Below are 9,514 nucleotides of genomic sequence, written 5' to 3' on the forward strand. Positions count from 1 at the left end.
AGGCTTCTTGGCCCGCAGCAGATCACTCAGATCTGCATTTTTCTTGTATCCTTCTAGTTCTACCACTGTTATCTGGTCATCCGGAATCTTCGAGCCTCTCTGGAAACACTCTTCTGCCTTCTTCCTGCTGCCGGTGATAGTGATCACTCCTTTGGGGCCAGGCATCTTTAATTTGAGGTACACATAACATGGTCGAGCCATGAAGCGGGCATAGGCTGGCCTTCCCAAAATAGTGTGGTAAGCGCTCTGGAAATCCACGACTTCGAATGTCAGCTTCTCTTTTCGGAAATGCTTCGAGTCGCCGAACACTACATCCAGAGCTATTTGCCCGAGTGACTCAGACTTCTTTCCAGGGATGACTCCGTGAAAACTCATGTTGCTGGAGCTGAGCTTGGACATCGGAATGCCCATTCCCTTGAGCGTCTCTGCATACAGTATATTCAACCCACTGCCGCCGTCCATCAACACCTTCGTCAGTCGAGTGCCTTCGACGACTGGGTCGACCACCAGCGCTTGCCTCCCAGGGGTGGCAATGTGAGTAGGGTGATCGGACTGGTCGAATGTAATAGGAGTTTGCGACCATTTCAGATAGCTTGGTGCCGCCGGGGCGACCATATTCACCTCTTGGTTGATCACTTTCAGTCGACTTTTGCTCTCCACATCAGCAAAAATCATCAGGGTGGAATTGACATGAGGGTACTCTCCATCACTGTCCTCCTTGTCCTCGACCTTGTCCGACTCCTTCTCTTTGTCCTTGGGCTGTTTTCCTTGAAACTGCTGGATTAAAAGCCAACACTGGCGAGTGGTATGTTTCGGGTAGATGAAGTTACCCTCTTCGTCTTTCTTCGTGTGGATGTGACACGGTAGATCCATCACGTCATTTCCTTCTTTATCCTTTACCTTCTTGGGGTTCCAGGATCCTTTGGGCTTCCCTTTGAATTTGCCCTGAGTCACGGCCAGAGCCTCTCCAGGAGCAGCTGGCTCGGCCTTCCGCTTCTGTTTCCGACTGGAGTTTCCTTTTTCCGATTGACTCGGCTTATACTTGCCACTCCTGAGCCTGTCCTCTTCTTCGCCGTTAGTGTACTTGGTGGCAATCTCCATCATTCGACTCAGGGTCATATCTCCGGTTCGACCAAACTTTAGGCTCAACTCTCTGTTCTTGCCACCATCCTTGAAGGCGCAGACTGCTTGATGGTCCGACACATTCTCCACGGTATGATGCAAAGTGATCCATCTCTGGATGTAATCTCTTAGTGTTTCACTCGACTTTTGTACGCAGACTAGCAGCTCCGTCAATCCGGCCGGTCGCTTGCAAGTTCCCTCGAACGTCCTGACGAACACTCGGGAAAGATCTTCCCAGGTGTAAATGCTGCTAGGAGCTAAATGATTCAACCACGCCCTGGCCGAACCCTCTAGCATGAGTGGCAAATGCTTCATGGCCACCTCATCATTACCACCACCAATCTGTACCGCCACTCGGTAGTCTTCAAGCCAAGTTTCCGGCTTGGACTCTCCGGTTAACTTACTTACCCCAGTCGCCAACCTGAAGTTGGGGGGTATCACTGCGGCTCTGATGGCTCTGCTAAAGCATTCTGGACCTGAAACATGGACTCGGCTGCTAGTGGGCACATCTCTGTCATGGCCACCTCTATGAGCTCTGTTCCGGTCGACCAAACCTTGCACGATGATGGATCTCGCGTCAAAGCCTGGTTCTCTGGGGTCGACCGGAGCTCTCCGCCCAACACTGAGCTGGCGCCTGTCATCTTGCTGCCGATGGGCGTTAGACCCACTTCTCGGGGGAGGAGTGGGCACTCGACGCCTATCATCACGATCAAATCGGTCATCATAGTGGTCCCGTCGGCCTTCACGTCCCACGCGCCTCGGAGGCGACCTTGGGCTGTGAGCCGACTGAACAGTATTCGCAGCGACGGGTCGACTGTGAATCCTGTTGCGCGACTGTGACACAGCTGAATTCTGATCTCTTGCCGCCCGGAGCAAATCCCTGATCTGCAACAAGCCTCTTCCAGCCTCTGACTGAGAGGGCTGAATTGACTCTGCTATATGGGTTGCAGCTGCCAAATTCTGAATCGGGGTTCGGTATACCTGAGTCGGTTGTGGAAAGAGCTGACGTCGGCTGGAGTCAGGTACTCGTTGACACGCACGCTCGTCGAGTGCTCGCTGGAGGTTCTCCAGTCGAGTGCGTTCAGCCAAGTTGGCCAAACGCGCCTCTTCCAAAGCATGAGCCTCAGGAGTTTCTCCCGCGATGGGAGTATGCAGGGCATCCATGTTCCAGCGACGAAGATCTTCCCTTTGCTGAGAAGTGAGCGGCTCGGGCTGATATTCTTCGTGGGCCTGAGCAGGGTCGCCTCCATCGTCCATCCCATCGGCGCAGGGGAAACCGGGAGGGCTACGAGGCCCGTTGACCATCAGGACCTCCACCGCTGGATCACTGTTGTCGCACTCGGATGCAGTCTCTACGAAGCCAGTCGACAGATCGAACAGGCCGTAGAGAGATTCGTCGGGCTCAATTGCCGCGACTTGGGTGGTGGCCGATTGGCAAGCCACTGCGTGTCTCACCCATCGCTGAAGCCTCAACCGACCGGAGCGCTTGCGCTAGCGAGAGACAGAGAGGGAGGACGGCACAGGAGTCGACCGGTATGGGGTCGACGGCTGCCGCAGCAGGATGCCGCGGATACACGCTCGAAAGTGTGTCGCCCCGCGGACGGGGAGCGCGTCGATGTCGAGTGGTGCCTCCTGGAGCCAAGCGGAGTCGTCGGCGATGAAAGCGAGCGCACCGAGACGGATCTCGTGGCCCTCGGCCAGAGCTCCGCCAGAAACCATGATGAAGGCAATCAGACAAATTGCAACTTCTCCAAAAAGTCGCTAAGACACCTGCCCCACGGTGGGCGCCAACTGTCGTGGTTCTAAGTCTGACAGTAGAATGGGGGGTAGGTATGGAGAGGCAAGATCCTAGCTATGGAGTAGTTGTACACACGAGTGTTTTACGAGTTTAGGCCCTTCACGGAGGAAGTAAAAGCCCTATTTCTCGGAGCCCGGAGGTGGTCGACTGGTTTCTGTGTATATGAGTTACAGGGGTGCGAACCCTTTACACTGAGGAGGGGGGTGGCATATATAGAGTTCGCCAGACCCCTCCGGTCCTCAGTTATGCGGGGTTTAAAGTACATTAAGACAGGGGGTTACTGGTAACACCCTCATAAAGTGCCATGAAGACTATTAAAACTACTTAATGACAGACCGTTGCGTGCTGAGTGACTTTAGGTCTCCTGGCCGTCGAGTGGTTAGCTTCATGGTCGAGTGGCTGCCTTCATCGTCGAGTGTCCCTGAGTTCGTCGAGTGAAGTCCCTCTTGGTCGACTGGAAGGTAGCCTCTTCTAAGGATGTCCTTGGGTATGGTTACCTAGATAGGTCCATGACCCTACCCTAGGTACATGACTTCATCACTACCTCCAGTGCAAGTGAGCCTGTGCAACGGGCCTCCAAGCCCGGTAACACGCCTTTAAAGGTAGTGTTACTGGGTTTGATTCTTGATGGGTCGATGCGCATCTTGCAGATGGTGTCTTGATAGATCAAGTTAAGACTGCTGCCTCCGTCCATAAGGACTTTGGTGAGGTGGTATCCGTCAATAATTGGATCAAGTACCAGGGCGGCCGAGCCACCATGACGGATACTAATTGGGTAATCCCTGCGATCGGAAGTGATCGGGCAGGCTGACCATGGGTTAAACTTTGGGGCGACAGGCTCTACGGCATAGACATCCCTTAGTGCGCGCTTGCGCTCCCTTTTGGGGTATGGGTGATACGTCTCCAACGTATCTATAATTTTTTATTGTTCCATGCTATTATATTACCTATTTTGGATGTTTATGGGCTTTACTATACACTTTTATATCATTTTTGTGACTAACTATTAACCAAAGGCCTAGCCCAAATGGCTGTTTTTTTTCCTATTTTAGTGTTTTGAAGAAAAGGAATATGAAACGGAGTCTAAACAGAATGAAACCTTCGGGAGAGATCTTTTTGGAACAAACGCAATCCGGGAGACTAGGAGTGGATGTCAAGAAGAAACCGAGGCGGCCACGAGGCAGGAGGGCGCGCCCTAGGGGGGTGGGGGCGCCCCCCACCCTCGTGGGCCCCTCGTGGCTCCCCTGACCGACTTCCTTCGCCTATATATATCTATGTACCCCGAAAACATCCAGGAGCACCACGAAACACTATTTCCACCGCCGCAACCTTCTATACCCATGAGATCCCATCTTGGGGCCTTTTCCAGCGCTCCGCTGGAGGGGGAATCGATCACGGAGGGATTCTACATCAACACCATGGCCTCTCCGATGAGGTGTGAGTAGTTTACCATAGACCTCCGGGTTCATAATTATTAGCTAGATGGCTTCTTCTCTCTCTTTGAATCTCAATACAATGTTCTCCTCGATCTTCTTGGAGATCTATTTGATGTAACTCTTTTTGCGGTGTGTTTGTCGAGATCCGATGAATTGTGGGTTTATGATCAAGTTTATCTATGAGAAATATTTGAATCTCCTCCGAATTCTTTTATGTATGATTGGTTATCTTTGCAAGTCTCTTTGAATTATCAGTTTGGTTTGGCCTACTAGATTGATATTTCTTGCAATGGGAGAAGTGTTTAGCTTTGGGTTCAATCTTGCGGTGTCCTTTCCCAGTGACAGCAGGGGCAGCAAGGCACGTATTGTATTGTTGCCATCAAGGATAAAAAGATGGGGTTCATATCATATTGCTTGAGTTTATCCCTCTACATCATGTCATCTTGCCTAATGCATTACTCTGTTCTTATGAACTTAATACTCTAGATGCATGCTGGATAGCGGTCGACGTGTGGAGTAATAGTAGTAGATGCAGGCAGGAGTCGGTCTACCTGTCGCGGACGTGATGCCTATATACATGATCATGCCTAGATATTCTCATAACTATGCACTTTTCTATCAATTGCTCGACAGTAATTTGTTCACCCACCGTAATACTTATGCTATCTTGAGAGAAGCCACTCGTGAAACCTATGGCCCCGGGGTCTATTTTCTATCATATAAGTTTCCGATCTACTTTATTTTGCAATCTTTACTTTTCAACCTATATCATGAAAATACCAAAAATATTTATTTTATCTTTTTATCTCTATCAGATCTCACTTTCGCAAGTGGCCATGAAGGGATTGACAACCCTTTATCACGTTGGTTGTGAGGTTCTTGTTTGTTTGTGTAGGTACAAGGGACTTGCGTGGAGCCTCCTACTGGATTGATACCTTGGTTCTTAAAACTGAGGTAAATACTTACGCTACTTTGCTGCATCACCATTTCCACTTCAAGGGAAAACCAACGCAGTGCTCAAGAGGTAGCAAGAAGGATTTCTGGCACCGTTGCCGGGGAAGTCTTCGCACAAGTCAAGACATACCAAGTACCCATCACAAACTCATCTCCCTCGCATTACATTATTTGCCATTTGCCTCTCGTTTTCCTCTCCCCCACTTCACCCTTGCCATTTTATTTGCCCTCTCTTTTCGGTTCGCCTCTCTTTTTCACTTGTCTTTTGTGTGCTCGTGTGTTAGATCGTTTATCATGGCTAGTCCTCCTATCATCGTTAGTACTCCCGATCATGAAGTTCTTAATTTTAAACAAAGGGAAGGAGAAAATCTAAAAGATGCTTGGCATAGAATTTGCAATGCTCAAAATAGATCTACTAGGAAGCAATCTACTTCCATTCTTCTTCGCATTTTTTATGTAGGCATTACTCCTTGGAATAGATGCATTCTTGATACCATTACCGGAGGGAATTTTTTGGGTAGCCGTACTTTTGATGCTTATAATGCTATGTTAGATTTGTTTGGTCCACCACCTCTTTTGGTTAATGGAACTGTTTTAACTTTAGAGCATGTGAGGCAAAGGCTTGAAATTATTGAAAACAAAGTTGCCATTGTTGAGTTAATTGAAAATTTGGATAAAAATATCCACAACCAAATTACCCAATATGGATCTAAGGTTGGAATTACTCTGAATTTTTTTAAAGAAAAGGAACCTATAGTTAACGAAAGAATAGATCAAGATTCCACAAGAATTGGTAAACTTGAGGATATTATTACCAACTTAGGGTCTGCCTTTTCATCCGTGAAAAATACTCCAACTCCTCCTACCAAAATTGCCAAATTAATGTATGTTCCTAAAAATAAGGGTGAATCTTCTAGTAAGCAAAATGCGGATCTCAAATCAATAAGTGTTCATCCCAACTTTTTTGCTATCATTAAGGAACATTTTGCTATAAATGAATTTCTTGATTTATTGCCTAGGAGTTTGATCATTAAAAGGAAGGAAACTCCTAAGGGTTATAACTGTTCTATTGAAGAATTGAACACCAAAGATGGCAATACTTATATCTATTCTCGCTTTTATGCCTAGCTATGGGCGTTAAACGATAGCGCTTGTTGGGAGGCAACCCAATTTTATTTTTATTCATTGCTTTTTGTTCCTGTTTAGTAATAAATAATTCATCTAGCCTCTGTTTAGATGTGGTTTTATGTTTTAATTAGTGTTTGTGCCAAGTAGAACCTATAGGATCATCTTGGGTGATAGTTAATTTGATCTTGCTGAAAAACAGAAACTTTTGCGCGCACGCAAATAATTTTAATAAATCACAGAAACGTACTTTTGAGTTAATTCTTTTTTTAGTAGATCAATAGACAAATTACCTAGGACTTCCTATTTTGGTAGGGTTTTTAGAGTTCCATAAGTATTCTAAAGTTACAGATTTCTACAGACTGTTCTGTTTTTGACAAATTCTGTTTTTCGTGTGTTGTTTGCTTATTTTGATGAATCTATGGCTAGTATCGGGGGGTATGAACTATAGAGAAGTTGGAATACAGTAGGTTTAACACTAATATAAATAAAGAATGAGTTCATTACAGTACCTTAAGTGGTGGTTTTTCTTTCTTGCACTAACGGAGCTCATGAGATTTCCTGTTGAGTTTTGTGTTGTGAAGTTTTCAAGTTTTGGGTAAGGATTTGATGGACTATGGAATAAGGAGTGGCAAGAGCCTAAGCTTGGGGATGCCCAAGGCACCCCAAGGTAATTCAAGTACAACCAAAAGCCTAAGCTTGGGGATGCCCCGGAAGGCATCCCCTCTTTCGTCTTCGTCTATCGGTAACTTTACTTGGAGCTATATTTTTATTCACCACATGATATGTGTTTTGCTTGGAGCGTCTTGTATGATATGAGTCTTTGCTCTTTAGTTTATCACAATCATACTTTCTGTACACACGTTTTGGGAGAGACACACATGATTCGGAATTTATTAGAATACTCTATGTGCTTCACTTATATCTTTTGAGCTAGGCAATTTGCTCTAGTGCTTCGCTTATATCTTTTTAGAGCACGGCGGTGGTTTTATTTTGTAGAAATTATTGATCTCTCATGTTTCACTTATATTAGTTTGAGAGTATTTTAGAACAGCATAGTATTTGCTATGGTTATAAAATTGGTCCTAGAATGATGGGCATCCAAGTTCGGTATAATAAAAACTATCATAGAAAGTGCATTGAATTCTGTGATCAATTTGATGCTTGATAATTGTTTTGAGATATAAAGGTGGTAATGTTAGAGTCATGCTAGTTGGGTAATTATGAAATTGAGAAATACTTGTGTTAAAGTTGGCAAGTCCTGTAGCATGCATGTATGGTAAAAGTTGTGTAACAAATTTGTAGCATGGGGTGCTCTTTTGATTGCCTTCCTTATGAGTGGAGGTCGGGATCACGCGATGGTTAACTCCTACCAACCCTTCCCCTAGGAGAATGTGTAGTAGTACTTTGCTTCGAGGGCAAATAAAATTTTGCAATAAGTATATGAGTTCTTTATGACTAATGTGAGTCCATGGATTATACGCACTCTTACCCTTCCATCATTGCTAGCCTCTACGGTACCGCGCATTTCCCTTTCTCACCTTGAGAGTTGGTGCAAACTTCGCTGGTGCATCCAAACCCCGTGATACAATATGCTCTATCACACATAAACCTCCTTATATCTTCCTCAAAACAGCCACCATACCTACCTATTATGGCATTTCCATAGCCATTCTGAGATATATTTCCATGCAACTTTCCACCATTTCATTTATTATGACACGTTTCATCATTGTCATATTGTCTTGCATGATCATGTAGTTGACATCGTATTTGCGGCAAAGCCACCATGCATAATTTTTCATACATGTCACTCTTGATTCATTACCCATCCCGGTACACCGCCGGAGGCATTCATATAGAGTAATATTTTGTTCTAGTATCGAGTTGTAATCCATGAGTCGTAAGTAAATAGAAGTGTGATGATCATCATTATTAGAGCACTATCCCTTGAAAAGAAAGGCCAAAAAAAGAGAAAGGCCAAATAAAAAAAAAGGGAAGGCCCAAAAAAAGGGGGGACAATGTTACTATCCTTTTCCACACTTGTGCTTCAAAGTAGCACCATGATCTTTATGATAGAGAGTCTCTTATTTTGTCACTTTCATATACTAGTGGGAATTTTTCATTATAGAACTTGGCTTCTATATTCTGATGATGGGCTTCCTCAAAATGCCCTAGGTCTTCGTGAGCAAGCAAGTTGGATGCACACCCACTTAGTTTCTTTTATTGAGCTTTCATACATTTATAGCTCTAATGCATCTGTTGCATGGCAATCCCTACTCCTCATGTTGACATCAATTGATGGGCATCTCCATAGCCCGTTGATTAGCCTCGTCAATGTGAGACTTTCTCCTTTTTTGTCTTCTCCATACAACCTCCATCATCATATTCTATTCCACCCATAGTGCTATATCCATGTTTTACGCTCATGTATTGCATGAGAGTTAAAAAAAGCTGAAGCGCGTTAAAAAGTATGAACCAATTGCTTGGCTGAAACCGGGGTTGTGCATGATGGGAGTATTTTGTGTGACGAAAATGAAACGTAGCCTAACTATATCATTTTGTAGGGATACGCTTTCTTTGGCTATGTTATTTTGATAAGACATGATTACTTGTCAGTATGCTTGAAGTATTAGTATTTTTATGTTAATATGAACTTTTATCTTGAATCATTTGGATCTGAACATTCATGCCACAATAAAGAAAATTACATTGAGAAATATGTTAGGTAGCATTCCACATCAAAAAATTTGTTTTTATCATTTACCTACTCGAGGACGAGCAGGAATTAAGCTTGGGGATGCTTGATACGTCTCCAACATATCTATAATTTTTTATTGTTCCATGCTATTATATTACGAGTTTTGGATGTTTATGGGCTTTACTATACACTTTTATATCATTTTTGGGACTAACCTATTAACCGGAGGCCCAGCCCAAATTGCTGTTTTTTTTTGCCTATTTCAGTGTTTCAAAGAAAAGGAATATCAAACGGAGTCCAAATGGAATGAAACCTTCGGGAGAGATCTTTTTGGAACAAACGCAATCCAGGAGACTTGAAGTGGACGTCAAGAAGCAG

Source organism: Triticum dicoccoides, chromosome 7B (assembly GCF_002162155.2).
Source record: "Triticum dicoccoides isolate Atlit2015 ecotype Zavitan chromosome 7B, WEW_v2.0, whole genome shotgun sequence".
Taxonomy (NCBI): domain Eukaryota; kingdom Viridiplantae; phylum Streptophyta; class Magnoliopsida; order Poales; family Poaceae; genus Triticum; species Triticum dicoccoides.